The sequence below is a fragment of the Acomys russatus genome, chromosome 6, assembly GCF_903995435.1.
Source record: "Acomys russatus chromosome 6, mAcoRus1.1, whole genome shotgun sequence".
Taxonomy (NCBI): domain Eukaryota; kingdom Metazoa; phylum Chordata; class Mammalia; order Rodentia; family Muridae; genus Acomys; species Acomys russatus.
Genome location: NC_067142.1, coordinates 17867886 through 17874684, shown reverse-complemented (window position 1 = coordinate 17874684; position 6799 = coordinate 17867886).

The following is a 6799-nucleotide window of genomic DNA, read 5'->3' as shown; positions in this document are numbered from 1 at the left end:
ATGTGGGCATAGTTTGGCACCTTGTGTTGTTCACACTCTCTCTGAGCTAGGTGGACACAAGCAGCTCAGTACCCTCTCTCTGTTCCAATTTGTGTACAGTTTGGCACCACAGGCTGTGTGCTAGGTGGATCCAAACAGCTCAGTATCTCATGCTCTGTTCCAAAGTGGGCCTGGTTTGGTACCATGGGTTGTGTGCACTCTCTCTGAACTAGGTGGACCCAGGCAGCTCAGTACCCTGCACACTGTTCCAATGTGGGCACAGTTTGGTGCCGCAGGGTGCCTGCTGCTCTCTCTGAGCTAAGTGGACCCAAGCAGCTCAGTACCCTGTGCTCTGTTCCAATGTGGGCACGGTTTGGCGCCACAGGCTGGGAGCCACTCTCTCTCAGATAGGTGGACCCAAGCAGCTCACTACGTTGTTCTTTGTTCCAGTGTGGGCACTGTTTGGCGCCACCGGCTGTGTGCTAGGTGGATCCAAGCAGCTCAGTATCCCACGCTCTGTTCCAAAGTGTGCCTTGTTTGGTGCCACAGGTTGAGTGCACTCTCTCTGAGCTAGGTGAACCCAAATAGCTCAGTAACCCGTACTCTGTTCCAAAGTGGACCTGGTTTGGTGCCACAGGTTGGGCACAGTCTCTCTGAGCAAAGTGGACCCAAGCAGCTCAGTACCCTGCACTCTATTCCAATGTGGGCACGGCTTGGTGCCACAGGCCGCGCACCACTCTCTCTGACCTAGGTGGACCCCAACAGTTCAGAACCCTGCACTCTGTACCCAGTGGCCACGGTTTGCTGCCATGGTTTGCACGTACTCTCTCTGAGCTAGGTGGACCCAAGCAGCTCAGTCCCCTGCGCTCTGTTCCAATATGGGCATGGTTTGGCACCTCAGGCTGCGAGCTAGGTGGACCCAAGTACCTCAGCATCACACGCTCTGTTCCAAAGTGGGCCTGGTTGGGCACTATGGGTTGCGCACACTCTTTCTGTTCCAAAGTGGGCCTGGTTTGTCTCCCAGGTTAGGAGCACTCACTCTGAGCTAGGTGGACACCAGCAGCTCAGTACCCTGTGCTCTGTTCCAAAGTGGGCCTGGTTTGGCGCCACAGGTTGTGCACACTCTCTCAGTGCTAGATGGACCCAAGCAGCTCAGTACCCTTCGCTCTTTTCCAATGTAGGCACGGTTTGGTCCCACAGGCTGCGGGCCGCTCTCTCTGAGCTAGGAGGATCCAAGCAGCTCAGTACCCTGTGCTCTGTTCCAATGTGGGCAAAATTTGGTGCAGCAGGCTGCTCGCTGCTCTCTCTGAGCTAGTTGGACCCAAGCAACTCCGTATCCTGCACTGTGTTTCAACATGGCACGGTATGGTGCTGCAGGCTGTACACTGCTCTCTCTGAGCTAGGTGGACCCAAGCAGCTCAGTAACCTGCACTCTGTCTCAAAGTGGGTATTGTTTGTCTCCATGGGTTCCGTGCACTCTCTCTTAGCTAGGCTGACCTAAGCAGCTCATTACTTTGTGGTTTGTTCCAATGTAGGCAAGGTTTGGTGCTGCAGGAAGGGTGCCACTCTCTCTGAGGTAGGCGGAACTAAGCAGCTCAATACCCTGAACTCTATTCCAATGTGCACACAGTTTGGCGCCGAAGGCTGTGCACTACTCTTTCTGAGGTAGATTGACCCAAGCAGCTCAGTACCCTGCGCTCTGATCCAATGTGGGTATTGTTTGGCGCCGCAGGCTGGGTGCCGCTATCTCTTAGGTGGTCCCAAGAAGCTCAGTATCCAGCACTCTGTTCCAACGTGGCCATGGTTTGGCCACACAGGATGCAGGAACTCTCTCTGGGCTATGTGGACCCAAGAAGCTCAGTACCCTGCACTCTGTTTCAATGTGGGCATGGTTTGGGGCTGCAGGCTACGTGCTAGGTGGATCCAAGCAGCTCAGTATGCCACTCTCTGTTCCAAAGTAAGCCAGGTTTAGTGCCACAGGTTTCACACACTCTCTCAAAGTAAGATGAACCCAAGTAGCTCAGTACCCTGTACTCTGTTCCAATGTGGTCACAGTTTGGTGCAACAGGCTGCGTGCCGCTCTCTATGAGCTAGGCCGACCCAAGCAGCTCAGTCCCTTGCGCTCTGTTCCAACGTGGGCATGGTTTGATGCCACAAGTAAGGCAGCGCTCTCTCTCATCTAATCGGACCCAAGCAGCTCAGTACGCTGTGCTGTGTTCTAACATAGGCATGGATGGTGCCACAGGCTGTGTGCCATTCTCTCTGAGCTAGGCGGAACCAAGCTGCTCAATACCCTGTCCTCTGTCGCATCATGGGCATGGTTTGGCACCACGGGTTGCACACACTCTCTCTGAGCTAGGTGGACCCAAGCAGCTCAGTACCCTGGGCTATGTTCCAATGTGGGCATGGTTTGGTGCCGCAGGCTGCGCACTAGGTGGATCTATGCAGCTCAGTATCTCATGCTCTGTTCTAAAGTGGGCCTGGTTTGGAGCCACAGGTTGTGAGCACTCTCCCTGAGCTAGGTGGACCCTGGCAGCTCAGTACCCTGCGCTCTGTTCCAACATGGGCACGGTTTGGTGCCACAGGCTGTGCACCACTGTCTCTGAGCTTGGTGTACCCAAGCAGCTCAGTACCCTGCGCTCTGTTCCAACATGGGCACGGTTTGGGACAGCGGGTTGCGAGCACTTTCTCTGAGCTAGGTTGACCCAAGCAGTTCAGTACCCTGTGCTATGTTCCAATGTGGTCACGGTTTCACGCCACAGGCTGGTGCTAGGTGGATCTAAGCAGCTCAGTATCTCACGCTTTGTTCCAAAATGGAACTGGTTTGGTTCCCCGGGTTGTTCACACATGGTGTGAGCTAGGTGGACCCAGGCAGCTCAATACTGTGTGCTCTGTTCCAATGTGGTCATGGTTTGGTGCTTCAGACTGCATCCTGCTCTCTCTGAGCTTGGTGGACCCAAGGAGCACAGTACCCTGTGCTCTGTTCCAATGTGGGCATGGCTTGGAGCAGTGGGTTGTGAGCACTCTTTCTGAGCTAGGTTGACCCAAGCAGTTCAGTACCCTGTGCCATGTGCCAATGTGGGCAGGGTTTGCTACAAATGGCTGTGCGCTAGGTGGATCTAAGCAGCGCAGTATCTCGCTCTGTGTTCCAAAGTGGGCCTGGTTTGGTTCCATGGGTAGTTTGCAGTCTCTTTGACCTAGGTGGACCCAGGCAGCTCAATATCCTGTGGCTGTTCCAATGTGGGCACGGTTTGGTGCCATAGACTGCACACCACTCAGTCTGGACCCAAGTCACTCAGCAACCCAGTCTGTTCCAAAGTGGGCCTTGTGTGTTGCCATGGGTTGTGTGTACTCTCTCTGAGCTAGGCTGACACAAACAGCTCATTACCCTGCGCCTTGTTCCAATGTGGGCAAGGTTTGGTGCCACAGGCTGGATGACACTCTCTTTAAGCTAGGCAGACCGAAGCAACTCAGTACCCTGTGCTTTATTCTAAAGATGGCACAGTCTGGCACTGCAGGTTGGGTGATGCTATCTCTCAGCTAGGTGGACCCAAGCAGCTCAATACTCTGTGCTCTGTTCCAATATGGGCACGGTTTGGTGTCACAGGCTGTGCCACGCTCTTTCTGAGCTAGGTGGACCCAACCAGCTCTGGACCCTGCACTCTGTTCCAACGTGGGCACAGTTTGGCACCACGGGTTGCGTGCATTCTCTCTGATCTAGGCGGACACAAGCAGCTCAGTACCCTGTGCTCTGTTCCATGTGGGCATGGTTTGGTGCCACAGGCTGCGCGCCGCTCTCTCTGAGCTAGGTGGACCCAAGCAGCTCAGTACCCTGCGTTCTGTTCCAATGTGGGCACTGTGTGGCGCCGCAGGCTGTGTTCTAGGTGGATCCAAGCAGCTCAGTATCCCACGCTGTGTTCCAAGTGGGCCTGGTTTGGCGCCACATGTTGCGTGCACTCTCTCAGAGCTAGACGGCCCCAAGTAGCTCAGTATCCTGCACTCTGTTGCAATGTAGGCACGGCTTGGCGCCGCAGGCTGGGCGCCACTCTCTCTAAGCTAGGTGGCCCCGAGCAGCTCAGTACCTTGCAGTCTGTTCGAACGTGGGCGCAATTTCGCGCCACGTGTGGAGCGCACTCGCTCTGAGGTAGGCGAACCCAAGCAGCTCAGTGCCCTGCGCTCTGTTCCAATGTTGGCACAGTTTGGCGCCATAGGCTGGGTGACGCTATCTCTTAGCTAGGTGGACCCAAACAGCTCAATACACTGCGCTCTGTTACAATGTGGGCACACTTTGGCGCCGCAGGCTGCGTGCGTCACGCTATCTCTGATCTAGGTGGACCCAAGCAGCTCAGTACTCTGTGTTCTGTTCCATGTGGGCACAGTTTGGGGCCACAGGCTGCGAGCCTCTCTCTCTGAGCTAGGTGGACCCAAGCAGCTCAGTACCCTGCGCTCTGTTCCAATGTGGGCACGATTTGGCGCCACAGGCTGGGCGCCACTCTCTCTGATCTAGGTGGATCCAAGCAGTTCAGTACCCTGCACTATATTTGAAGGTGGGCACAGTTTGGTGCTGCAGGCTGCGTGCTGCTCTCTCTGAGTTATGTGGACCCAAGCAGCTCAGTAACCTGCAGTCTGTGCCATAGTGGGCCTGGTTTGGTGCCACAGGTTGCCTGCAGTGTCTCTGAGTTAGGCAGACCCAAGCAGCTCAATACTCTGCACTGTGTTCCAATGTGGGCACGGCTTGGCGCCACAGGCTGCGTGCTATGTGGATCCAAGCAAATCCATATCCCACGCTCTATTCCAAAGTGGGCCTGGTTTGGTGCCACAGGTTGTGAGCACTCTCTCTGAGTCAGGTGGACCTAGGAAACTCAGTACTCTGTGCTCTGTTCCAATGTGGGCATGGTTTGGTGCCAGGGTCTGCACACCGCTCTCTCTGAGCTAGGTGGACCCAAGCAGCTCAGTATCCCACACTCTGTTCCAAAGTGGGCCTGGTTTGATCCGATGGGTTGCGCGCATTCTGTCTGAGATAGGTGGACCCAACCAGCTCAGTACCCTGCGCTCTGTTCCAATGTGGGCACGGGTGGCGCCACAGGCTGGGCGCCACTCTCTCTGAGCTAGGTGGTCTGAAGCAACTCAGTACCCTGTGCTCTGTTCCAAAGTTGTCCTGGTTTGGTGCTACACATTGCACACACTCTCTCTGAGCTAGGTGGACCTAAGCAGCTCAGTACCCTGCACTCTATTCCAACGTGGGCACGATTTTGTGCTACAGGATTGGCGCTGCCCTCTTTGAACTATGCGGACCCACGCAGTTCAGTACCATGCTCTCTGTTCCAACGTGAGCACGGTTTGGAGTTGCACGCTGAGTGCTAGGTGAATCCAGGCAGCTCAGTATCCTACGCTCTCTTCCATAGTGGGCCTGGTTTGGCGCCATGGGTGGTACACAGTCTCTCTGAGCTAGGTGGACCCAAACAACTCAGTATCCCACGCTCTGTTTCAAAGGGGGCCTGGTTTGGCGCTACAGGTTGCACACACTGTCTCTGAGTTAGGTGCACCCAAGCAGCTCAGTACCTTGCGCTCTGTTCCATATTGTGCCTGGTTTGGCACTGGAGGCTGCACGCCACTCACTGTGATCTGGGTGTACCCAAGCAGCTCAGTATCCCTCGCTCTATTCCCAAGTGAGCATGGTTTGGTGCCACAAGCTGGGCGCTGCTCTTTCTGAGCCTGGTGGGCCCAAGCAGCTCACTATCCTGCGCTCTGTTCCAATCTGGACCCGGTTTGGTCCTGTTGGTTGCATGTGCTCTATCCGAGCTAGGTGGACCCAGTTGCCTGTGTTCCCACGTGGCATGGGGTCCTCGGCAGATATGCGTGGGGCAGGTGGATGGGACTAAGGGCAGCTTCCCCTGTTTCCCTGTAACTTCTACAGGCCAGGGGCTCCAGTACCGACCTGCACACTGAATTCAGGCTTTATCTTCCAGCTGCAGCCCGCAAGTGGGTTCCATAGAGCGTCCGGAGAGTGGGTTCAGGGCCTCCGTGGACTGATACTTGACTTGGGGCCAGGCGTGACGGTGGTCTGTGATGTTTGGGACCCAACTCACCTAAAGTTCTCTGGATTTAACAGTCTGCGGCTCCCCATTCAAGTCCCTGGTCTCTGTGCAGTAGATCAGATACAGTGCTTGCTGGGCACTGCCATCTTGAGGATCTGCCTAATTTCTTTTTTTATTTCATCCCTGACCCGGATGCCATTGAGTAGAACATTGTTCTGTTTCCATGGGTTTATAGGCTTTTTGTTAATTCTATTGTTGTTGATGCTCAGCTTTAGGCCATGGTGGTCTGGTGAGATGCAGGGGATTATTTGAATTTTTTGTATCTGTTGAGGCTTGTTTTGTGACCAATTATATGATCTATTCTGGAGAAGGTTCCGTGTGTCATGGAGAAGAAGGTTCCATGTGTCATGGAGAAGAAGGTATATTATTTTCTGTTTGTGTAAAAAAAGTTCTGTGGATGTCTGTTAGGTCCATTTGATTCATGATCTCTGTTAGTTTGATTATTTCTATATTTAATTTCTGCCTTGAGGATCTGTCCATTGGTAAGAGTGGGGTGTTGAGGTCTCTCACTATTACTGTGTTGGGGTTGATGAGTGATTTAAACTTTAAAATTATTTGTTTTACAAATACAAGTGTCCTAATATTTGGGGCATAGATATTCAGGATCGTAATAGCCCCTTGTTGGATTTTTCTGTTGATTAGAACAAAGTGTTCTTCTTTATCTTTGTGATCAATTTTAGTTGAAAGTCTACTTTATCATATATTAGAATGGCTACTCCCAC